We start from the raw sequence: 25,871 nt of genomic DNA on the forward strand, positions 1-25,871 counted from the left end.
AGGTTAATTGCCTTCTGTAAATTGTCCCTAGTATATAGGATAGACTTAGTGTAAGGGTTTAAGAAGGAACTGCAGATGCTGGAAAATCGAAGGTAGACAAAAATGCTGGAGAAACTCAGCGGGTGATGCAGCATCTATAGAGCGAAGGAAATAGGCAAAGTTTCGGATCGATACCCTTCTTCAGACTGATGTGAGGGTGGGGGGGGGGCATATAAGAAAGGAAGAGGTGGAGACAGTGGGCTGAGGGAGAGCTGAGAGGGGGAGGAGAAAGCAGGTACTACCTGAAATTAGAGAAGTCAACGTTCATACCGCTGGGGTGCAAACTGCCCAAGCGAAGTATGAGGTGCTGCTCCTCCAATTTACAATTTACGCCCAAGTGGGACAGGCCCTCCATGGCCAGAGTGAGGACCATTGTAAATTGGACTGAAGAAGGCTATCGACCTGAAACGTTGCCTATTTCCTTTGCTCCATAGATGCTGCCTCACCCGCTGAGTTTCTCCAGCATATTTGTCTACCTTAGTGTAAGGGTGATCGCTGGTTAGCATGGACTCAGTGGGCCGAAGGGCCTGTTTCCATGCTGTATATCTAAACTAGAATATACTAAACTAAATTTTGCCCTACAGATGCTGCCCGACTTGCTGGGTGCCCCTGGCAATTTACGGGCCTGTCCCAGGTACACAAAATTGCTGGAGAAACTCAGCGGGTGCAGCAGCATTTATGGAGCGAAGGAAATAGGCGACGTTTCGGGCCGAAACCGTTCTTCAGATTTCCTTCGCTCCATAGATGCTGCTGCACCCGCTGAGTTTCTCCAGCAATTTATTGTACCTTCGATCTTCCAGCATCTGCAGTTCCTTCTTGAACACTAAGGGCCTGTCCCACTTGGGCATCATTTGCGCGTCATTTATGCGTCATGACGTGCACGTAATGGTGCGTGGTGACGTAGGCAGTGATGCGCGGTCACGTGCGGCGCCCCAGGATTTTGGGATTCATAAAATCTTTGCGCGCCACGTGCGTGACGCGCAAATGACGCCCAAGTGGGACAGGCTCGTTACAGTATTTGTTTGCTTCTACATTTCTGCATCTGTAATCCCTTGTGTTCATTTCATAAGATGTAGGTGCAGAATTAGGCCATTCAGCACATCATAAATCTCGATGCTGAACTATCTTTTCCTCTCAACCCCATTCTCCTGCTTTCTCCCCATAACCCATGACATCCGTACGAATCAAGAATTTGTCAATCTCCACCTTAAAAATATCAATTGACTGCCTCCACAGCCGTGGCAATGATTTCCACAGATTCACCACCCTCTGACTAAGGAAATTCCTCCTCGTCACCTTTCTGAAAGTACGTCCTTTTATTCTGAGGCTATGGCCTAGACTCTCTAGTGGAAACATCCTCTCCACATCCACTCAAAATTTGTTTCCAAACACAATTATCATTCTACTTCAGGATAGAAATATCAAATACTCGGGGGCACAGCTTTAAGGTAAGAGGAATACATTTTTCGTAAATGTGCGGGGCAATTGGTGGGTAATTGCAACGTGCTGCGGGGCGGTGGTGGAGGCAGATATGATGGTGACATTTAAGAGACTCAGATAGGCAGATGGAGCTGCAGGAGGGATGTGGATTATGTGCTGGCAAATGAAAGTTGGTCTTGGCAACATGTTTGGTACAGACATTGTGGGCAGAGGGGCCTGTTCTTGTGCTGTAATGTTCTGTTCTCTTCTGTTCTTGTCTAATAAAAGATTTAAGTGTTTAAGAAGCAATCATTAGAATAGGAATACTGTCCACGATGCAGATCCAAATCTTTTCATTGCCAATAAGTTTGTTAAATTTGGCATAATGTTAAGAATCCTACACTGAAAATTTGTAACCATTAGAACGTGCAATCTTCATTTGCTTGCTTCCAACCCCTACAATAACGACAAACACATTTTAAACCGATCTGTGCGTTATTGGCTTTATCTTTTCTACATAACAATATTATTAAGCTGGAAAGGGTGCAGAATGGATTCATGAGGATATTGCCAAAGGTTGTGGACTGAGCTATAGGGAGAGCCTGGCTATGGAAAGAATTTTATTTTAGGAGAGGGTGCAGAGAAGATTCACAGGGATGTTGCTGGATGGAGTCAGTGCGTGAGTGAGTCGGGAAAGCCGCGAGTCAGTACGTGAGTGAGTGAGCGAGTGAGTGAGGAGTCCGGAAAGCCGTGACTCAATGCGTGAGTGAGTCTGGAAAGTCGTGAGTCAGTGAGTCAGTGAGTCCAGAAAGCCGTGAGTGAGTGAGTCTAGAAATCCGTGAGTCAGTGAGTGAGTGAGTGAGTGAGTGAGTGAGTGAGTGAGTGAGTGAGTGAGTGAGTGAGTGAGTGAGTGAGTGAGTGAGTCCAGAGAGCCGTGAGTCAGTCAATGAGTGAGTCTGGAAAGCTATGAGTCAGTGAGTCCAGAAAGTCGTGAGTCATTGAGTGAGTGAGACCAGAATGCCATGAGTGAGTGAGTGAGTACAGAAAGCTGTGAGTCAGTCAGTCAGTCAATGAGTCCAGAAAGTCGTGAGTGAGTGAGTGAGTGAGTGAGTGAGTGAGTGAGTGAGTGAGTGAGTGAGTGAGTGAGTGAGTCCGGAAACCCGTGAGTCAGTCAAGTCAGTGAGTGAGTGAGTCCAGAAAGCTGTGAGTGAGTGAGTCCATTAAGCCGCAAGTCAGTGATTGAGGGAGTGAGTCCAGAAAGCCGTGAGTCAGTGAGTGAGTCCAGAAAGTCGTGATTCTCGAAAGCCATGAGTCAGCCGCGCCTTCGCAGCTGGGGGCTATGGGTGAGTGGTGGAATAGTGCATTAGGAGACCAGGCCTCCCGTGTGAGAATGGGACCGAACAAGTCCCACTTAGTCTAGTATTTCTATAAGATTCCCTCTCATCCTTCTAAATTCCAGTGAATACAAGCCCAGTCGCTCCATTCTTTCATCATATGACAGTCCCGCCATCCTGGGAATTAACCTCGTGAACCTACGCTGCACACCCTCAATAGCAGGAATGTCCTTCCTCAAATTAGGAGACTAAACCTGCACACAATACTCCAGGTGTGGTCTCACTAGGGCCCTGTACAAGTGCAGAAGGACCTATTTGCTCTTATACTCAACTCCTCTCATTATGAAAGCCAACATGCCATTAGTTTTCCTATCTGCCTGCTATACCTACAAGTTTACTTTCAGTGACTGATGTACAATCACACCCAGGTCTCGTTATACTTCCCCTTTTCCTAATCTGACACCATTCAGATAATAATCTGCTTTCCTGGATAACCTCACATTTATCCACATTATACTGCATCAGCCATGCATCTGCCCACGCACCCAATCTGTCCAAGTCACCCTGCATCCTCATAGGATCCTCTTCACAGTTCACACTGCCACCCAACTTTGTGTCACATGCAAATTTGTAGTTACTTTTAATTCCTTCATCTAAATCATTGATGTATATTGTAAATAGCAGCGGTCCCAGCACCGAGCCTCGTGGTACCCCACTAGTCACTGCCTGCAATTCTGAAAGGGACCCGTTAATCCTTATTCTTTGTTTCCTGTCTGCCAACCAATTTTCTATCCATGTCAATGCCCTAAGCCCAATACCATGTGCTCTAATTTTGCCCACTAATCTCCTGTCTGGGACCTTATCAAAGGCTTTCTGATAGTCCAGGTGCACTACATCCAATGGCTTGTCCATTTTCCCAGTTACATCCTCAAAGTAATTCCAGAAGATTTCTCAAGTATGATTTCCCATTCGTAAATCCATGCTGTCTTGGACCGATCCTGTTACTGCTATCCAAATGCGCCACTATTATTATCTATTTTAACTTCCTTTCCCATTTCCATACTGACCTTTCTGTCGTGGGCCTCCTCCATTGTCAGAGTGAGGTCAGATGCAAACTGGAAAAACAGCACCTCATATTCCACTTGGGTAGCTTACACCCCCAACGGTATGGACATTGAATTCTCCAACTTTAGGAAACCTCTAAGAACCCTCAATTTTCTTCCCCCCCCCCCCCTCCCCCACCCCCTCCCCTGTGCCCCACCTGGACTTGCAGCTGTTTCTCCCCTCCCCCCCATCTATATTCCTTCCTCTTTCAACTCTTGAATCCTTTTATCACATCTTCTATTTTGTTTTTCATCTTAAGCATTGTCCAATTATCTGCCTATTAAATACTTGCCCTGCCTCTGCCTACCTACTTCCACACTTTGTCCCGCCCCTCCTCTCTTCCAGCTTTCATTTCTCCCCTGCGATCAGTCTGAAGAAGGGTCCTGACCCAAAATAACACCTCCAGAGATGCTGCCTGACGCACTGAGTTGCTCCAGCACTTTGTGTGTGTCTTTTTGTTTAGATATATCAGTTCAGGCTTAGCTGAGCCATGCAGGAAAGATCCATGCAGGAAAGTTGAAACATCTGGCAAGGAATGTTCAAATGAAAGGAGTTTTTAAAATTCTCTAGCTAAAACCAATGCTTCAGAAAAACAAACAGATCTGTTTTATGTCATAGCCAGTCCACATTTCAATTCCTCAGCAAAGACTTATTTATTTTGGGACGGTGTATTTGAATGTGCTGAAACTTACTAAATGGAGCTCATGAATTTGTTGGCCTGTGCCAGAAATTGGAAACGGCCACAATCACGTTATGCACGACTGATAGTGGCGTCAATAAATAAATACAGTAGCGCAACGAGCAGTTCAGGATCACACAGAAAAATAGATGAATTCATCACCCTGCCATGTAGCATGAAGCAAAGCTAACAACCTAAGCTGTGAAGAGACAGGGAACTTCCTGCTGAAACAATGTGCTACAGAGAAAGAGGCAAGAAACCAAATGCCACCTGTGGATCAGTGATGTCAAATCATGACATCACATTGGAGGAGATGTTTTTATCCCTCCCTCCAAAGCTGTTGATTATTATTACAAGACTATAGTTTGGCTTCCACCCATGGACTCTAGATAGATCCAGCTGTGCTGTTGGGCAAACAGCTGGCTTGATCACTCAGTAGCCACTCTCACGTTTAAGTCAGAGGTTTGCAAATATGTTCACGTTGTGTCACAGAGTCGTAGCGAGAGGTACAGCATGATAACTGGCCATTCAACCCCCCGAATCCATGCTGACCAAGGATTGGGGTGGCACAGTGGTGCCGTGGTAGAGTTGCTGCCTTATCGTGCCACAAACCCTGGTTCGATCTTGACTGTGGGTGCTGCCTGTATGCTTTCTACGTTCTCTCTGTGACTGCATGGGTGTTCTCCGGGTGCTCTGGTCTCTTCCCACACTCCACATACAGGTTTGTAGGCGAATTGGCCTCAGTAAGTTGTGCAATTGTCCCTAACATTAGAGTAAGGGGTTAGTGTATGTGTATGGGGTATAGGGTTAGTCCGTGGGGTATAGGGTTAGAGTCCGTGCCAACCAATGTTCACTGGTTGAGACGGACTCGGTGGGCCGAAGAACCTGTATCTGCAATGTACCTCTAAATTCTAAAGTCTAAAGACAATAGAATATAGTTCAGACAAGAGTACAACACATTTACGGGCCCTTTGCCCGAAAGTGCTTCTACATTATGCCAAGATACATTCATTTCCTTTGTCTGCACGATATATCCATATCCCTCCATTCCCTGCATTTCCAGAAATCTCTTGAATGCCATTGCTGGAAGCGCGCTCCAGGAACCCACCACACTCTGTGTAAACAACGCCTCACTATTCTCCTTTAAACTGTCCCCATGTAGCTATGCCTTCTGGTCTTTCCACTCTAGGATAGTTTCTATTGACCCAACCTACATGCCCATAATTATATGTGCTTCTTTCAGGTCTCCCCTCAATTCTGATCGTTCAGAGAAAACAAGCCACGTTTTCCCAAAGTCTCAATGGTGCAGCAGTAGAGTTGCTGCCTTATAGCGCCAGAGACCCAGGTTCAAACCTGACCTGTCTGTATGGTGTTTGTACGTTCTCTCTGTGACTGCATGTTCCAATTTCCACCTACATTTCAAAGATGTGCACGTTTGTAGATTAATTGGCTTCTGCAAATTGGACCTCATGTGTAGATAGAACGAGTGTATGGGGTGATTGTTGGTTGGTGCGGCCTCATTGGGTCAAAGAGGTGGGAGATTGCAACCTTCACGTGGTCCATCCTGTTCCGACTAATACAATCAACCCGACGTGCACAAACAAATAGATCAAATAGAACAAGTTGACCTACAACTTTAGGCTGAGCACGCCATACGCACGAAGAAGTGGGCCAAAGAGCCTGTTTCCATGCTGTATCTCTAAACCAAACTGAACTAAACTAAACTAAACTAAACTAAACTAAATAAAATAATACCCCCTAATCCCTCTAATCCATTCAGCATTCTGTTAAATCGCTACTGCACACTCTCCAAAACCTTTGCTCATTCCTGTGATAGTGTGAGCAGATCTGCACATAATATAGCCTAACCAAAGTTTTCAAAATCTGCAACATGACTTCCTAACTCTTACACTCAATGCCCCGTCTGATGAAGACAAGCATACTGTACACCTTTTTACATCTATTTGCGTTGCCACTTTCTGCAAGCTACTGGGGAACTTGTCAGGAATCTCTACATCAATGCTGTTAAAAGTCTGATCATAAATTGTATACTTTCTCCTTAAGTTCAAGCAAATGGAGTTACAGAGAGATAAAGGTTTAGATTTAGGTTTGTTATGAGGTACAGCGTTTGAGTTTAGTTTATTGTCATGTGCACCGAGGTACAGTGAAAAGCTTTTGTTGCATTGTGACCAGTCAGCAGAAAGACAATGATTACATTCGAACCATTCACACTGTACAGATACTTGATAAAGGGAAATGGCGTGAATATAATTTAGTGCAAGATAAAGTCCAGTAAAGTCTAATCAAACATAGTCCGAGGGTCTCAAATGAGTTAGATAGTGATCCTTTTGCTGTGAAGATGGCGTTGATCATGTCAAGACTTTATTTCAGGGTAAATCGATAAGTTCTCATAGAAAATGGAGGAACATAATGATCGGTCAATCTTCGGTTGGAAATCACAAAGGGAACGACCTTATCACAGGTTTAAACTTGTTTAGACCTTAGAGCTAAAGTGTGAGAAAAGTCCCTCATGGGCCTGTCCTACTTGGCGATTTTTTAGACAACTGCCGGTAACTGTCATAGTCGTAGCAGGTCACTGAAAAACCAGTGACAACCTACGTCATGTTGGCGACAACCTACGACAGCACCAATGTCAGGAGAAGTCAAGCTACGCTCAACATGTTGAAAATTAACGGTGACCAGAAAGACGCTACGACTTTTTGCGCGACTGAGGAGACTACTCCCGGTGACCACCGGCGAACCTGTGGTGACAAACTAGTCGCCTGTAGTTGCCTAAAAAATCACCTAAGTGGGACAGGCCCATTAGGCCCACCGAGTCTGCGCTAATCAGCGATCAACCCGCACTAGCAGTATCCTACACACTAGGGACATGTTATAATTTTACCAAACCCAGTGAACCTTCAAACCTGGATGTCTTTGGAGTGCGGGAGGAAGCTGGAGCACCCGGAGAATGTACAAACTTTGTATGGGCTGCACCCATAGTCAGGATCGAACCAGAGTCCCTGGCGCTGTAAGGCAGCAACACTGCCACTGCGCCACTGTGCCACCCTTAGATTAAGGTGAAAAGAGTATTTTGATTGAAATTTTGGGGGTAATTTAGAGGAAGAGATAATGTAAAACATCCAGTTATGGTCACTTGCTCCTCCATTAAACACCTCTCCCGTTCTGATTTCCGTCGACTTTGTTGCAATTGAGAATGTCTGAAAGGCACTGGAGCCAACAGCGTGTGTTTTAAACCATTGCCGAAAGTTGAAATTACTCCCAGTGTGCAACTGTGATTGATGATGGCTAGCAACTAGAGTTCTGGATCATATCACCACACAAAAATATTGCAAGATGTTTTTGACAATATCAATGTCCCTTCACCAGTCATCAAATTGTTGAAGCAATTCATTCCTGGGTTCCAGCTGGCTCTGAGACAAATCTTATTGGATTTCTATTTCGCCTTTCATTCCACTTTGTACTGCAGCCGTGTGCCAACTTTAAGCTTTAAGATTGAACAACCTACATTCATTTCACATCGTATTCCTTACTGCCTTTATGAGTGCTACCACTTGTGAGGGATAACTATCTAAGTTGAAAGCTGTTTAGAATTGGTGAGGAATTAAAAAAATATATATCAACAGCAACTTGAAACCAATTATTAGGGAGTTAACTTGAACTGTGTTGTGTTGCTGAGAAATCTGATATTGACGGAATTAAATGCAATAATTAAACTTTTAGTACTTTCATTCTGCGTCTTCTCCATCAACCTTGAGCAAAGACCTTTTGAAGAGAAAAATCTATCTTATTGACTTGTGATAATCTCTCTCGCATTGCCAGAATATTCAGGGGGAGGTTGAAATTCTTCTTTTAATAAAAAGTAAAGTGGGAGAATATCTGCTTTTCCTCAAAATTACTGCACCGTAAATGGAATTGGCTTTGCAGAAATCACATAGTTTGGATCTGTCTTTTTTCACAATCTTTGGAGCGAGGGCTTTAGCTATTGAGAAGTAAAGGTTCTCGCGCCTGATTCACTGGGAGAATTCTCCCCCTGTGGCACTTCTCCAAGAAAAAAATCTGTCCGACAAACTTCATGTTTTTCCTTAAATTTCTGGCAATACTGTTGCTAATAAAATAGATCCTGTGGCCGAATATTTTATGGGAATGCATTTTATTTCCGGAGATTGAGATAGGGTGTACTGCAAAGGCAGGAAATTGAGGCTGAGATCAATCATAAAGGGTCTCGCCAGTTGAGTTAGATAGATCTTCCTCAGCTCGTGTTTCCAATTCCTCAAATCTCTTTATAAATCAAACAATCTTATTCAGCAGTAGCTCGCTTGGAGAAAACTATTCCGCAACTCTCTTTATAAATCAGGCGGTAAGTGTGAGTGAAATTAGATGCATTAATTAACTATTCAGGTAGATAAGGTGGTCAAAAATGCTTTTGGCACAATGGCCTTGAGTATAGAATTTGGGAGGTCATGTGGCAGTTATATGTGTATAAGATGTTGGTGAGGCTGCACTTGAGTATTGTGTTCAGTTCTGGGCACCATGATGCAGAAAAAAATCTTGTCATGTTGGAAAGGGTACAGAGAAGATATATGAGGATGCTGCCAGGGCTCGAGGATCTAAGCCATAGGAAGAGGTAGAGCAGGCTGGGACTCTATTCCTTGGAGGGCAGGAGGATGAGGGGTGATCTTATAGAGGTGCATAAAATGAGAGGAATAGAGCGGGTAGACACACAGAGTTTCTTGCCTAGGGTAGGGGAAATCAAGAACCAGAGGACATAGATTAAAGGCAAAGGGGTGAAAGATTTAATAGAAACCTGAGGGGTGACTTTTTCACACAAATGATGGTGGGTGTATGAACAAGCTACCTGAGGAAGTGGTTGAGGCAGGTACTACCCAACGTTTAAGAAACATTTAGATAGGTACATAGATAACATAGAAACATAGAAACATAGAAAGTAGGTGCGAGAGTAGACCACCAGGTCCGTCGAGCCCGCACCGCCATTCGCTCATGGCTGAACACTAAACAGACACACTTACCCACAAACAGTAGACACAAGACACAGAACACAAGACACTACCCTCCCCCTTATACCGCTATCACCCCTCTCCACCCCAAGAACCTCGTGATCTCCTGGGGGAGGCAAAAAAACGGATAAAAACCCAGGTCCAATTCGGGAAAAAAAATCCGGAAATTCCTCTCCGACCCCAATCCAGGCGATCGACACTTGTCCAGGAGATCACTCAGGTCTTACTATACTAACCATACCTAGGTCCATATCCCTGCCCTCTCCCCGTAGCCCCTTATCCCCTTGGCAGCTAAAAAAACATCTATTTTAGTCTTAAATATATTTAAAGTTTCTGCTTCCACTGCTCCCTGGGGCAGTGAATTCCATAAATTAACCACCCTCTGGGTGAAGAAGTTCTTCCTCATCTCAGTTTTAAAAGAGCCCCCCCTTATTCTGCAACTATGTCCCCTAGTTCTAGTTTCCCCGATCATTGGGAACATCCTCGGTGCATCCACCCGATCAAGGCCCCTCACGATCTTATATGTTTCAATGAGATCGCCTCTCATTCTTCTAAACTCCAAAGAGTAGAGTTCCAGCCTACTTAACCTTTCCTCATATGTCAATCCCCTCATTGCAGGAATTAATCTTGTAAACCTTCGCTGCACTGCCTCCAGGGCTAGTACATCCTTTCTTAAGTATGGACCCCAGAACTGTACACAGTATTCCAAATGTGGTCTCACTAATACTGTGTACAGCTGCAGCAAGACCTCCGTGTTTCTATACTCAATCCCCCTAGCAATAAAGGCCAAAACTCCATTGGCCTTCCTGATTGCTTGCTGCACCTGCATACTAACTTTCAGTGATTCATGTACTAATACCCCTAGATCCCTTTGCGTTGCATTACAACGCAGCTCCTCCTCATTTAGAAAATAACTTGCCCTATCATTTTTTTTCCCAAAGTGAATGACTTCACATTTATTAGTATTAAATTTCATCTGCCAAGTTGTTGCCCACTCACCTAGCTTATCTATATCCTTTTGCAGACTCTTCCTATCCTCCTCATCCCCTACTTTTCCTCCCATTTTTGTATCGTCCGCAAATTTTGATATATTACACTTGGTTCCCTCCTCCAAATCATTTATATAAATTGTGAACAACTGGGGTCCCAGCACCGACCCTTGCGGAACCCCGCTAGTTACCGGTTGCCATCCCGAGTATGAACCATTTATCCCCACTCTCTGCTTCCTATTTGTTAGCCAATCCTCTACCCATGCTAATATATTACCCCCAATCCCATAATTTTTATTTTTAGCAATAGTCTCTTATGTGGCACCTTGTCAAAAGCCTTTTGGAAGTCCAAGTATACCACATCCACCGGTTCCCCTTTATCCACCCGGGTTGTTACTTCCTCAAAGAATTCGAGCAGATTCGTTAAACAGGACTTCCCCTTCACAAAACCATGCTGGTTCTGTCCGATGAAGTCATGTTTATCCAAGTGCCCCGTTAGTGTTTCTTTAATAATTGTCTCTAACATTTTACCCACCACCGATGTTAGACTAACCGGTCTATAGTTACCCGCCTTCTGTTTACTTCCTTTTTTAAATATAGGTGTCACATTGGCCATTTTCCAATCCACTGGGACCGTTCCTGCCTCCAGGGAGTTTTGGAAAATTATCACCAATGCATCCACAATCCCCACCGCTATCTCCCTCAAGACCCTTGGATGTAATCCATCAGGCCCAGGGGATTTATCCTCCGTCAGTCTCATTAATTTCCCTAATACCACCTCCTTGGTGATCTTAATAGTATTTAGCTCCTCCATTCCTACCGCCCCCTGTTTATCCAGCGTTGGAATATTTTTTGTGTCTTCTATGGTGAAGACTGATACAAAATACTCGTTTAATGCCTTTGCCATTTCCATGTTCCCCACCAACAACTCTCCAGTCTCACCCTCCAATGGACCAACGTTCACCTTAGCCACCCTTTTTCTTTTTATATAGCTATAAAAACTCTTACTATTAGTTTTTATGTTGTTCGCTAAATTCCTTTCATAGTCTATTTTCCCCGTCTTAATTAATCTCTTAGTTATTTTTTGCTGACCTTTAAATGCTTCCCAATCCTCTACCCTCCCACTATCTCTGGCTACCTTATATGCCCTTGCTTTCAGCCGAATACTATCCTTTATAGTTTTACTGAGCCATGGCTGACTGTTCTTACCCTTACCCCTTTTTTTCTTCATAGGAATAAATTTTTCTTTGAAGATTATACAGTATACCCTTAAACGTACACCACTGCTCATGTACCGTCTTATTCTTGAGTCTGCTATCCCAGTCAACTTTGATCAGCTCAGTCCTCATACCTTCATAATCCCCCTTATTTAGACTAAGCACCCTAGCCTGAGTTTCAACCTGCTCCCCTTCTATTTGAATATGGAATTCGACCATATTGTGGTCACTTGTTCCCAACGAGTCCCTAACTATGACATTTTTAATTAATCCTGCTTCATTACACAGGACCAGATCCAAGATTGCCTCCCCCCTTGTCGGTTCTGTGACATACTGTTCTAGGAACCCGTCTCTAATACATTCTATAAACTCTTCCTCTAGTCTACCCTGCCCAGTTTGGTTTGCCCAATTAATATGAAAATTGAAGTCCCCCATGAATACAGCAGTTCCCTTTTTACATGCGTCAACTATTTGCAGATTTATGTTCTGACTAACAGCGTCACAGCTATTTGGAGGTCTATAAATTACACCCACTAGTGTTTTTTTCCCCTTATTATTCTCTATCTGTACCCAAGCTGTTTCACTATCCTGATCCTTCAACGCAATATCCTTCCTCTCTATTGCCGTTATTCCCTCCCTTATTAAAAGGGCCACCCCTCCTCCCTTTCTTTCCTGTCTATCTTTCCTAATTGTCGAGTACCCCTCTATATTTAACTCCCAGTCCTGATCCCCTTGCAGCCATGTCTCCGTAATGGCCACGATATCATAACTATATATACTTAATTGCACCGTTAATTCATTTATCTTATTACGAATACTCCGTGCATTTAGATAAAGCACTTTCAGATGATTTTTACTACCCTTCCTTTCCGTTTTTGCCCCTTTTACATCTAAAGCTTTATCTTCACACATTCTGTCTCCTGTCACATTTTGACTTTCCGCTTCCCCACTGATACCCTGCTCTATTTCCTCTACCCCTGCCGTTATTACCCCCCTTGATACCTCCCCCCCGCTACTAAGTTTAAAGACCTCTCTACTGCCCTAGTTATATGATTTGCCAGGACCCCAGTCCCAGCACCGTTCAGGTGAAGTCCGTCCTTACAGAACAGATCCCCCCTGTCCCAGTACTGGTGCCAGTGGCCCAAGAAACCAAACCCATTTTTCCCACACCAGTCTTTGAGCCACGCATTTAGCTTTTTAATTTTACGTACCCTCGCCGATTTGGCCCGTGGCTCAGGTAGCAATCCGGAGATCAGTACCCTCGAGGTTCTGCTTTTTAATTTATTCCCTAACTGCTCAAACTCCTTCAGCAGATCCTCCTTCCTCGTCCTTCCTATGTCATTGGTCCCCACATGGACCACGACCACTGGATCCTCCCCCTCCCTCTGCAAATTTCTCTCCAGCATCGCAGAAATATCCTTAACCCTAGCACCGGGTAGGCAACACAGCCTTCGGGACATGTTCTGCTGGCCGCAGAGAACCTTATCTACCCCCCGAATAATACTATCCCCTATCACTACGGCATTTCTTCTAACTCCCCCCTCTTGAATGGCCTCCTGATCCACGGTGCTGCAGCCAGGTTGCTCATCCCTCCCACAGCCCCTGATCCCGTCCTTACATTGAGTAAAAGCCTCGGTCATGCTCGTCAGGGACAAGGGCTGTGGCTCCTGCCGCATCTCCTCCTGGTTCCCCCTACCTGCCTCGCTTATGGCCACACCTTCCTTTCCTTGCTCACTGCCTACTGAATAAGACTGGTTATGGGGGATCTGAGTCAAATGTATACTGATCAAACCAGCGTGGATGGGACATGTTGGTCAGTGTGGGCAAGTTGGGCTGAAGGGCCTCTTTCCATGTTGTATGACTGACTCTATGACTATGATTTGCATTTATTAAACATTTTCCGTGTAATAAATATCCCCAAAAATTCAGATAATGACAATAGATGGTGGGAGAATTGGCAACATGACCATAGAATCGTTTTCAAAGAGGTTTTTGAAGGGGTTGCATAAGAGATGCCAACATATTGAGCCATGAGCAAGAAGGTTACAAAAGGACTCATTGTTCCACCATCAATGACGCAGTAGACTCGGGGTACAATGGGCAGGAGTCAAGGATAGGAAAACCAAAGTTCATGCTGGGGACAGGGAACTAGAGGAGTTGATGTTACCGAGACAGAGTAAGGTGAAGCATTTGAAGACCAAGATGAGCATTTGGCACATGTATAAAGGTAACTCTGCTGTCATCAGCTGAAGGGGAAGAGCCACAGTTGCCAAAAAAATTTAAACTACAGGCAATACAATGAGCATTTGAAGACATGGGGCCTGTACTCGCTGGAGTTTAAAAGGATGAGGGAGGACCTCATTGAAATGTACCAAATAGTGAAAGGCCTGGATAGAGTGAATGTGCAGAAGATGTTTCCACTAGTGGGAGAGCCTAGGACCAGAGGTCATCACCTCAGAATAAAAGGATGTACCTTTAAAAAGGAGATGAGGAGGAATTTATTTAGTCAGAGGGTGGTGAATCTGTGGAATTCATTGCCACAGACGGCTGTGGAGGCCAAGTCAATTGATATTTTTGAGGCAGAGATGGACAGATTCTTGATTAGTAAGGGTGTCTGGGGTTATGGGGATAAGGCAATGAGGTTGAGAGGGAACGATAGACCAGCCATGAATGAATGATGGGCCGAATGGCCTAATTCTGCTCCTCTAGGTTATGAACTTATGATCAAGAAGTGAGAGGCAAAACAAAAGCAAAAGAAAAAGCATCTCTAAAGACAAAAAGCAATGTAGAGATTGGCGCAATGGAATCAAAGACATGTTCCTGCTAGAAAAAAAGGAACTGCAGGCGTTGGTTTTGCAAAAAATTACACATAGTGCTGGAGTAAGTCAGCATGACTGGACAACATGGATAGGTGACCCTTTGGATTGGGACCCTTCTTCAGACTCATTGTGATGGACGGGTGGGAGAAAGCTGAGAGGGAGATAAGGGCAGAACAAAGCCTGGCAAGTGATAGTTGGAAGGTAGACACAAAATGCTGGAGTAAGTCAGCAGGTCAGGCAGCATCTCCGGAGAAAAGGATGGGTGATGTTTCGGGTCGAGACCCTTCTTCAGACCCTTGAGCCTGAAGAAGGATCTCGACCCGAAACAGTCTGAAGAAGGGTCTCGACCCAAAACATCGCCTATTCCTTTTCTCGAGAGATGCTGCCTGACCCACTGAGTTACTCCAGCATTTTGTATCTAACTTCAGTGTAAACCAGCATCTGCAGTTCCTTCCTACACGTGATAGGTGGACACAGGTGAGGGGGCTTTTGGCAAAGTGGTAGAGCTGCTGCCTCACATTACAGGAGACCCGGGTTCGATACTGACCACAGATGCTGTCTGTGTGGAGTTTGTATATTCTCCCTGTGGGTTTTCTCCAGCTGCTCCGTTTTTTTCCCAAAGACGAGCGGATTTGTAGGTTAATTTTGCTCCTGTAAATTGCCGATGGTGTGTGTATATTGTGAATGTGAGATAGCGTAGAACTAGTGTACAGGTGATCGATGCTTGGGATGGACTCGGTGGACCGAAGGGCCTGTTTCCATGCTGTAGTTGAGGCCAGTTCATTGGCTATATTTAAGAGGGAGTTAGATGTGGCCCTTGTCGTTAAAGGGATCAGGGGGTATGGAGAGAAGGCATGTACAGGATACTGAGTTGGATGATCAGCCATAATCATATCGAACGGCGGTGCAGGCTTGAAGGGCCGAATGGCCTACTGCTGCACCTATTTTCAATGTTTCTATGTATCTCTAAACTAAACCAAGAAGATTTTACAATGTTCTGATGGCATAGATATCAGGAAAGAATTAGCAGAATAGAATCTTTCCTTGTGCAAAATGAAGGGTGAGGTAGCCTTTTCAAGGTCATTTTGAGACTGAGAGTAATCTTGCAGATTATGAAGGATGCACAGTGAAAGTTTGATTTTGTGAGGAAGACTATTACTGGATTCCTTCAAGTTAATACAGTCATAGAAAAAATCCGACACGGAATTCAGAATCTGTTCACCCTCAGACTAAAGAAGGATCCTGACGCAAATCATCGTCTGTCCATTCCCTCCACAGATGCAGCTTGATCCACTGATTTCCTCCAGGACTTAAGTTTTGCTGAAGAGTCCAGCATCTGCATGACTACTGTTCAAGAACCTGATAAATTTAGAAATTAGCTGTTCCTGAATCTGATAAAGTGTGACTTAAATAGACTGATTGTTTCTGTACTGTTTACCCCATGCAATATGTATGATTCAACTAAACATCAAATATTCATGCTCCCCAATGTAATGAAACATTTCAAGGAGAAACATCAGGCAAGATAGTTCAGATGATAAACTGGAACTTATCTAAGTGTGCCCAGCCAAATGGATTCCTTTGGTGCTATAAGTCTCCTTGCTCATTTCAGGGCAATGGATGAAATAGCTAAGTTTGGAGAAACTCAATGGATCAAACTGCATCTGTGGAGGGAATGGATAGGTGTTGTTCTTTAGGCCAACCTGAAATGGGCAACACAGTGGCGCAGTTGGTAGACCTGCTGCTTCCCAGCACCAGAGACCCGGGTTCAATCCCGACCTCGGGTACTATGTGTGTGCGGAGTTTGCACGTTTGCATTCAGTTCGTTTTAACATTATATATATTTATATCAAGTTATTAAATGCACAAAAAATATGACTCACATCCAGCTGGGTGCGCCGAGAATGATGGGAGGGATCGGCGGGAAGCCGCCTGTGGCCATATGTGTTTGAAGGCCTGGTTGGCCACTGCGAGCAAAAAGATGAACATTTTGTAACTTTGTCGGTGTCAGAAACGTGGCGACTCTTGTGCAGTGCCTGGGTGAAGTCTGTTGTACGATTTTACCAGGTTGTATGCAAAATAAGGCATTTCACTGCACCAAGGTACATGTGACAATAAAATATCATTGAATTGAATCATTGACCATCAACTTTATCGCAATCAAGATGATGACCTTGAGGGCTGAACAAAAACCTGCTCAAATCATCTTTAGTGATTTTAACAGGATCTAAAGAATCAAAGGTAATTACACAGGGAAAGTTGAGCAGTTGATTACGGCTCATTTAAGATTATTACTGCAATCTGAAGCCGGTTTCATTATAAAAGGAGCAATTGGATTGTTGAACCTTGTGCGCCTCGGATCACTTTCTGGACATGCATCATTATGCATTCCGACACTGGAGAATTGCCAAAAGTACAATTTATGAGTGAAGTTAGAGACAGTCTCCAAGGGCTGGTTGGATAGAGCCCAGTTCGGACAATCTGCTGCTCGCTTGTTGGAATGCTCTTTCCCCACTGCCTCTCACTACGTTCTGGTGACTCACTCACAGCAGTGGTAAACGAGTCCCAACAGGCCCTCACTCATTGGTAAACTCTATAATAATAGAACTGATTATCAACAAAAGGACACAATGCACTGGAGTAACTCAACAGGTCAGGTTATTTGTGGAGGAAGGTTCTGAACCTTTACATACATTGTTTCCCTTCCCCATGACTCTCAGTCTGAAGAAGGATCTCGACCCAAAATGTCACCTATTCCCTTTCTTCAGAAATGCTGCCTGAGTTATTCCAGCATTTTGTGTCTAGATCAGATTATTTCCTCAACAAGAAAACGCGAAGTGCTGGAATAACTCCGGTGGCGCTGTTGATGGCTGCCTCCGCCTACAGTCTGTTTGTCTTTTAATCTTTTTTTAAATTTGTAGTTGTTTAAAGTATGTTTTTTTGTATTTTATGTGAGGGAGGGGTGTAGGGTAAGAGGGGAAGCATCTTTCAGTCACTTCCTGGCGAGGATGCGGCTATTATCCGAGTTGTGCCCTCGCCCCCCCCCACCCCCTCCTCGCAGCCTACCTACTGGATTGGCGCGGCCTTTCCTGCCGGGGACCGGACCAGAGCTTCAGCAGCGGCGGCGCAGCGCTGGATACATCGAGGAGCGGGCGATGACTCACCTGGGATCGCCGTTTGAAGCTTCGGAGTGTTGGGCCTGCTGCATCAACATTGCGGAGCTGTGGTTTGCGGAGCTCCCAGCGCGGGCAACATCGCGGAGTCCTGCGACCCTTTGCCGAGGACCGCCAGCATTGAATCTCCGCCCAGCTCGGCCTGTGGACTTCAGGAGCCGTGCACTCCAGTGGGAGATGGCCGATTTAGAGGTCCATGCCGCTGAGGATGTTCTTCCGTTCGACGTCAGGGTTCCATCTTTCCCGGCGAGAGGGTCTGAACATCGGGCCGCCCGTAGCGGCAACTGCGGGGGGCTCGGGAGGCCACAACCACGGGTGAACATCGGGGAACATAAGCGAGGAGGTTGACTGGACTTTGGTGCCTTCCCTCACAGTGGGGAACTTTGGTGCTGCTGTGGGGATGATTGTGTTGTGGACTATCGTGTTCTGTGTTTTTTTAGTTTTATTTATTCGTATGACTGTATGGTAAATAGCATTTCATTGTCTCTTACTTGAAGACAATGACAATAAAGTTGAATCAAATCAAATCAAACTCAACGGGTCAGGCATCATCTCTGGAGGACATGGATAGATGATATTACTTCTTCAGATTGATTGTGTTGGGGAGAGGGGGGAGGGGGAAAGCTGGGAGAAAGGAGGGGGCATGACAAACTCTGGCAATTGGCAGGTGGATACAGATCATTTGCATGCTATCCAATCAAATCAGATAATACTGTATTTACTGTAAATACATTTAAGCTAAAGATAATACAAGAGGTAGAATGAAGGGGAAGATACAGAGGGCAGATTATAGTTCTCAGCATTGTAGCTCACCAGTTACAGAGGCGAAGTACAATGTCTGCAATTGGGTGGAGGTCAATTAGACGGTACCCTAGCTTATGGAGGCACGGTTCAGAAGCCTGATAGGAGGGGAAGAAGCCGTTCCTGTGTCTTGTGGTGCGCACTTTCAAGTTTCTGTATCATCTGCCTGATGGGAGCGAGGAGAAGAGGGAATGACCTGGGAGGAACAAGTCATTAATTATATTGGCAATCATTCGTGCAATTAAATATTTTAGATAGTGGCTGAATCGGACTCTTCAAGAAACATACTTCATTTAAGAATATTTTTTCATCAAAACATAGACTCTGTTCTCTTCCACGATGTTTCTTTAAAAAAAATACCTTTCAGTTTGCATTTTTATTTTCCATCTGTGGCTTCGCTAAAATGAAATATTCTGAGGCAGCTTCATGACGTGCAATGTGCATGTTAATCCCATAAGTACAATGTAAAAAGACTAGGAATGTGTGAATTTGAGTGGGAGGAAGAGCTGTGCTCTGTCTTTGAGTCTCTAGGAAGCATCTTGTAGAAATCTATCAATTCAAAGTACATTCATCTTTCATTTTCTTTATGTACTAAGATAGATAAAGTTGTTTAAATACAATTTCAGTAGGTAGAAATGCCTAGTTTACTTCAATGATTTTGAGTGCGGGCAAATAGCTCCATCTGATTTATTAACTCAGTTTCTCTCTCACACAGGTGCAGTCTGTTCCACTGAATATTTTCAGCATTTTAGAACATAGAACAAAGAACTGTGCAGCACAGGAACAGGCCCTTTGGCCCACAATAAGTGTGAGACAATGGTGCCAGGACCAACTCATATCTGCCCACACAAAGCCCTCTATTCCCTGCATATCCATGAGCCTATTAAATATCCTAGATGGCAATATATAGGATGGTACATTGGCACAGCGATAGAATTGCTGCCCTGCAGTGCCCAAGACCCAAATATATTCCTGACTAAGGGTGCTGTCTGGATGGAGTTTGCACGTTCTCCTGTGACCTCATGGCTTTTCCCTGGGTTGTCCGGTTTCATCCCACACTCCAAAGACGTGCAAGTTTGTAGGTTAACGTGGCCTCAATAAAAATTGTATATTGTCCCTGTTGTGTGGGTTTGTGTTAGTGTGCGGGGATCACTGGTCAGTGTGGATTCAGTGGGCTGAAGGGACTGTTTTCCTGCTGCATCTCTGAGCTAAACTAAAATATCTGCTTCCACCATCAACCCTAGCAACATGTTGCTGGAGCTCACCTGTTTTAAAAAAAACTTGCCCCACTCATCTCCTTTAAACGTTGCCCCTCTCACCTTAATGCTTTGCCTTTTAGTATTTGATATTTCCATCCTGGGGAAAAAAGGTTCTGACTGTCTACCCCATCTACGTCTCTCATAATTCCATATACTTCTATCAGGTTCCCCTCGATCTCTGGCGTTCCAGAGAAAACAAGTCCGTCCAACCTCTTCCTGGAGCTAATACCCCCCTATTCCAGACATCATTCTGGTAAATCTCTTCCAAAGCCTACAAGATACAAGATACAAGATACATTTATTTGTCACATGTGCCAGATGGCACAGTGAAATGTGATTACCATACAGCCATACAATAAAAATAAAGAACACAACACACGATAGAGTTCAACATAAAAACATCCCCACACAGCAGAATCAAAGTTTCCCACTGTGAGGGAAGGCACCAAAGTCAGTCTCTTCCTCTAATGTTCCCCACTGTTCACCCGTGGTCGGGGCCTCCCCGAGCCCTCCGCGGTCGCCGCTGCGGGCGGCCCGATGTTCAGGCCCGCTCGCCGGGGTGATGTAATTTCGACGTCGATGCTGGGGGACGTCCTCAGTGACTTGAACAACAGAGTCGGCCCCTCCTACCGGAGTCCACGGCTCCCAGTCCTCTGGCCGCGCGGGGCGGAGACTCATGCTGGCGGCCCTCTGCAAGGAGCCCCAGGACTCCGCGATGACGGAGGCAAGTTTCCCCCTTACCCTCTGCACACTCCCCCACATAGAAACGCCTGCACTGTAAATGGCTTGATTGTATTCATTATAGTCTTTACTTTGACTGGATAGCACACAAACAAAAACTTTTCACTGTATCTCGGTATGCGTGACATTAATAAACTAAACTAAACATTCTTCCTGTATCGGGGTGACCAGAACTACATGCAATACTTTAAATGCGGTCAAACCAAAATCTTTTAAAGCTGTGTCATGACTTCCAAAAATGAATGCAAGTATACCATATGCTTTTTTGGACATTCTATCTACTTACGTTGGCAGGAGTTAAGACTTTTACTTTTGACTTTAGTGATACAGCATGGAAACAGGCCATTCGGCCCACCGAATTCACGCCGACATCGATCACATAGAAACATAGAAACATAAAAATTAGGTGCAGGAGTAGGCCATTCGGCCCTTCGAGCCTGCACCGCCATTCAATATGATCATGGCTGATCATCCAACTCAGTATCCCATACCTGCCTTCTCTCCATACCCCCTGATCCCCTTAGCCACAAGGGCCACATCTAACTCCCTCTTAAATATAGCCAATGAACTGGCCTCAACTACCCTCTGTGTCAGAGAGTTCCAGAGATTCAGCACTCTCTGTGTGAAAAAAGTTCTTCTCATCTCGGTTTTAAAGGATTTCCCCCTTATCCTTAAACTGTGACCCTTTGTTCTGGACTTCCCCAACATCGGGAGCAATCTTCCTGCATCTAGCCTGTCCAACCCCTTAAGAATTTTGTAAGTTTCTATAAGATTCTATTCTATCACCTTGTACAATAGTACTATCCTACCTACAATTTACAATTTTTACCAAAGCCAATTAACCTACAAACCTATACGTCTTTGCAGTGTAACAGGAAACCGAAGTACCCACAAAAAACTCACACATTCACAGGGAGAACGTACAAACTCCGTACAGACAGCATCCATTGTCATGATCGAACCCGGGTCTCTGTCTCTGTGAGGCAGCAACTCCACTGCTGCGCCACTGCAACTCCCCGGAGATATGGACTTGTTTCTCTGTTTTAATTTCAGATTTCCATCATCTGCAGTGTATTATTCTTGGATCACTATGTAGTAGAGAGCTTTGCAGTGTTGAGTACAGTAGGCAAATCTCCAGATGATACTCACAAACTCCTGTTCTGTTACTGTTCTCTCACTATCCCACAGTCCAACATGTATAAAAGCAGGAAACCGGGAGCTCTCATATAATTAGCCAGACTGAACAACACATGTGGAGAGAGTGCACTTGGGACTTGGCAGGTGGAGCATAAGAGCAGCCAAAATTTACATTAAACCTTTGGGAAGTGACTTAATGGAAGTAATTGCTCCTGCCCAATTTTGTTGCCATTACAAATTCTTGTAATATTTGTACATTACGAATTGGCAAAAGATTTGAACTGCTATAATATTCTTGTCCTTCATTTATAGTTAGACAGTTTTCACAATGTCTTTATATTTGTATTTGTGTTTCAGGCTGTGCTTTGCACTGTCAAGGCCAGCTTATTGTCTAATCCTCTTCACCTTGGAGAAAGTGTGAGCTCCCTTCATTCACAATATAATTCAATGGCACCTGTACAAGGCGTCTAGTTTGGGCAGCTTACAACCCCCGCGGTATGAATATTTATTTCTCTACTTTCAAGTAACCCTTGCATTCTCTCTCTCTCTGACCCTCCCCCACCTTAGTCATCCTAGTTTCATTGTCATCCTGTTTACTTTCTCTGTTTGTAGCCACTTGTTATTATCTTTTCCACAGCCAATGATGGACCATTGCTTATGTCACTAGGTTGGATTAGGATGGCAGTGGTGCAGTGGTAGAATTTCTGCCTTATAGCGCCAGAGACCCGGGTTCGATCCTGACTATGGGTGTTGTCTATGCAGAGTGGTGTGCGTTCTCCCTGTGATCACAGTGCTGCGTTTCCAAAGACATTTTGTAGGTTATTTAAGAGGTAACATCGCCAGTTAGACCCGGGTTCGATCCTGACTATGGGCTGTTCCTCTATGCAGAGTGTGTACGTTCTTGTCCCCACCCACCCCCGCCCCCCGATCAGATCACAGAAGGGTTTCATCCCGAGGTGCCTTCGGTTTCCAAAGATGCTGCTGCACCCGGTTTTTAGGTTTTTTGGTAACCAGGTCTGTAGGTTAATTGCCTTCTAGTTGCCCCTAGTGGGATAACATACAACCAGTGTACGGGTGATCACTGGTCAGCGTGGACTCGGTGGGCCGAAGGGCCTGTTTCCATGCTGTGTTATAGAATCACAGAAACACGAAAATAGGTGCAGGAGGAGGCCATTCAGCCCTTCGAGCCAGCACCGCCATTCATTGTGATCATGGCTGATCGTCCCATATCAATAACCCGTGCCTGCCTTCTCCCCATATCCCTTGACTCCACTAGCCCCTAGAGCTCTATCTAACTCTCTCTTAAATCCATCCAGTGACTTGGCCTCCATTGCCCTCTGTGGCAGGGAATTCCATAAATTCACAACTCTCTGGGTGAAATTTTTTTTTCTCACCTCAGTCTTAAATGACCTCCCCTTTATTCTAAGACTGTGGCCCCTGGTTCTGGACTCACCCAACATTGGGAACAGTGTCTTTAAACTAAACCAAACTAATCTCTTTTCCTGACTGGTATTACCGAACCTGATAGGTTTTTATACAAACACAAACTGCCAGCATCTATGGAGAGGTATGCATAAACAATGTTTCAAGTCGGGACCATTTTTAAGACTGATGGAAAAGAAGAGGGAAAGCTGTTAAAGAGAGTTAGATTCCAGCAGCTGCAGTCACTTGTGTCTTGGGTTTTATAACAATTCAGTTGTTCCGTGGTCACAATTACTAAGCTTTTTGTTAAAAAATCCAGATTTTTAAATTCCGCATTTCCACGTGATGGGATTTGAACTCACCGCTCCAAATGTTTCACCTCACTTTTCTTCCCCCCCCCCCAACCCCACCTCTTCCCCAGTGCTCCACCTGGACTTGCGCCTACTACTCACCTCCCCTTCCACTGACATTCCTTCTTCTCGCATCACAATTTGCAACTATTCAATCCTTTTGTCTCACACCTGCCGTTTAAATAAAATCTCTGGCCTTTGTCCAATCATCTGCCTTTCAACACTCGACACCCTCCCCCTCGCCTGTGCTCAGGAGTCAGTCAGGCAGAGGAGTTGGTAGATGGAGGTTGTTATTGGGTGGCTATTTGATTTGACTATCAAAGTCATTTGTCAGAATGACACAGAAGTTTCAAACAAGCACCACGACCTTGCTTGTACAGTGATGAGAGACGATTTCCAATCCATATCCTTCATGTGTTATCACACTATCGGTGGCAATGGAAATGAGAACCTTGCCTGCTTTTTCATATTGCACATAATATACACGTGGCCACCGCCATTTTTGGTCCAATATTCAAAGTTCAAAGTCCAGTCCGCCTTTGCGCTTGATGTACTGGAGCAGTTCCCACGAACCAACGCACTCTCCTCTCCTCTCCTCGTACGGCCATCTAGTTGCCCCGCAGGAGCCTCCTGCAACCCACATAAAGGTGCTGGAATCATTACCCCAGTTCGCCCTCCCACCGGTCCTTGCTCCTCGCTTCCAGCTTCTACAGCTCCCTCCCAGTCCTGCTGTCCGACGAGCCTTCGGGCGTGTTCCCAGTCCCGCCAATCGCGAGCCTTCGGATGGAGTCGCAAACCCGGCACCTCAGGAAGGCCTCGACACGCTGTTTCTACACTTTTAGGTGACTTCCACTAACCCCCCCCCACACCTCCCCTCTAAACCAGCATCTGCATATTCTTGTTTTACTTCTCAAATTAGTTTAATTCAGTTTGGGTTTAGTTTAGTTTATTGTCTCATGTACCGAGGTACAGTAAAAAGCTATTAGCCAGGCCTCTGATATTAAAGATGAGATATATGTACCCCACACCATTTTCTGGTAACATGAAAGAATCATTTTAAAATCTGGTTTGGAGCATCATGATGAAATATATCAACCTTTGCTGTATGTTATTACACAGTTTGTGAAAAAAATTAAATAATTGTTGACTCATATGGAATTAATTAAGGGTGGAATATCCAGCGGAATTGCTGCTTTGATTCTTTGCCATCCATCTGTACTGATGATATCTCTTACTCTGAACACTCATCTCTTTGGGAGAGTGGTGTGAGGTTTCCTGTTTCAATGCTTTAATTCCTTTTACAAACAAAAACAGAATTGAGATTTGTGTAGGAAAGAACTGCAGATGCTGGTTTAAACCAAAGATAGACACAAAATTCTGAAGTAATTCAGCGGGTCAGGCAGCATCTCTGGAGAGAAGGAATGGGTGACGTTTCTGGTCGAGATCCTTCTTCAGGCTAGTCAGGGGAAAGGGAAATGAGAGGTATAGACGGTGATGTAGAGAGATATAGAACAAATGAATTAGAGGTATGCAAAAAAGTAACGATAATAAAGGAAACAGGCCATTGTTAACTGTTTGCGAGGTGAGAACGGGAACCTGGTACGACTTGGGCAAGGGAGGGATGGAGAGGAAGGGAATGCCGGGGCTACCTGAAGTGAGAGAAATCAATATTATCACCACTGGGCTGTAAGCTGCCCAAGCAAAATTTGAGGTCCTGTTCTTCCAATTTGCGATTAGCCTTTTGCTGACAATGGATGTCTAGGACAGAAAGGTCAGTGTGGGAATGGGAAGGGGAATTAAAGTGAATTGAGATAAATCTTTGGACATCCACCCAATTCCAATGTCGAGGGGAGTCTCCCAGGAAGATCTGACTGCCGGCTCATGGGAAACAATATCTGCAGATTGTGTCAAAGTGCTGGTGAGGCAACATGGCCCTTCAAATAAAAACCTTAAGCCTAAAGCTTCTCCACCCCATTTAACTCAAACAGCTAAATGAGCATTAAGCTTGTGATCTGGTTCAAACTAAAAGCCAGCACTTCAACACATTCCGAGAAGTAAGGAAATGGTCTGAAAATGCTGGGAATACATCTGCTGAGAGATAAAGATCATTAACCTTCCAGGTCTTTGACCTTGCAATCAGAAGCATACCATCGGGTTGCATCACAACTTGGTTTGGAACAGCTCTGCCCAAAACTGCAAGGAATTGTAGAGCTGTGGATGTAGTCCACTCCATTACAAGACCAGACGCACCATTTATGACTCCATCAACACGTCATGCTACTGAACCATCCTATTACCAGTGGTTCTGACCTCCCATCTACCCCATTGGACTATCTTTAGTCATATTTT

The sequence above is a fragment of the Leucoraja erinacea genome, chromosome 4 (genome assembly GCF_028641065.1).
Source record: "Leucoraja erinacea ecotype New England chromosome 4, Leri_hhj_1, whole genome shotgun sequence".
Classification (NCBI taxonomy): Eukaryota; Metazoa; Chordata; class Chondrichthyes; order Rajiformes; family Rajidae; genus Leucoraja; species Leucoraja erinaceus.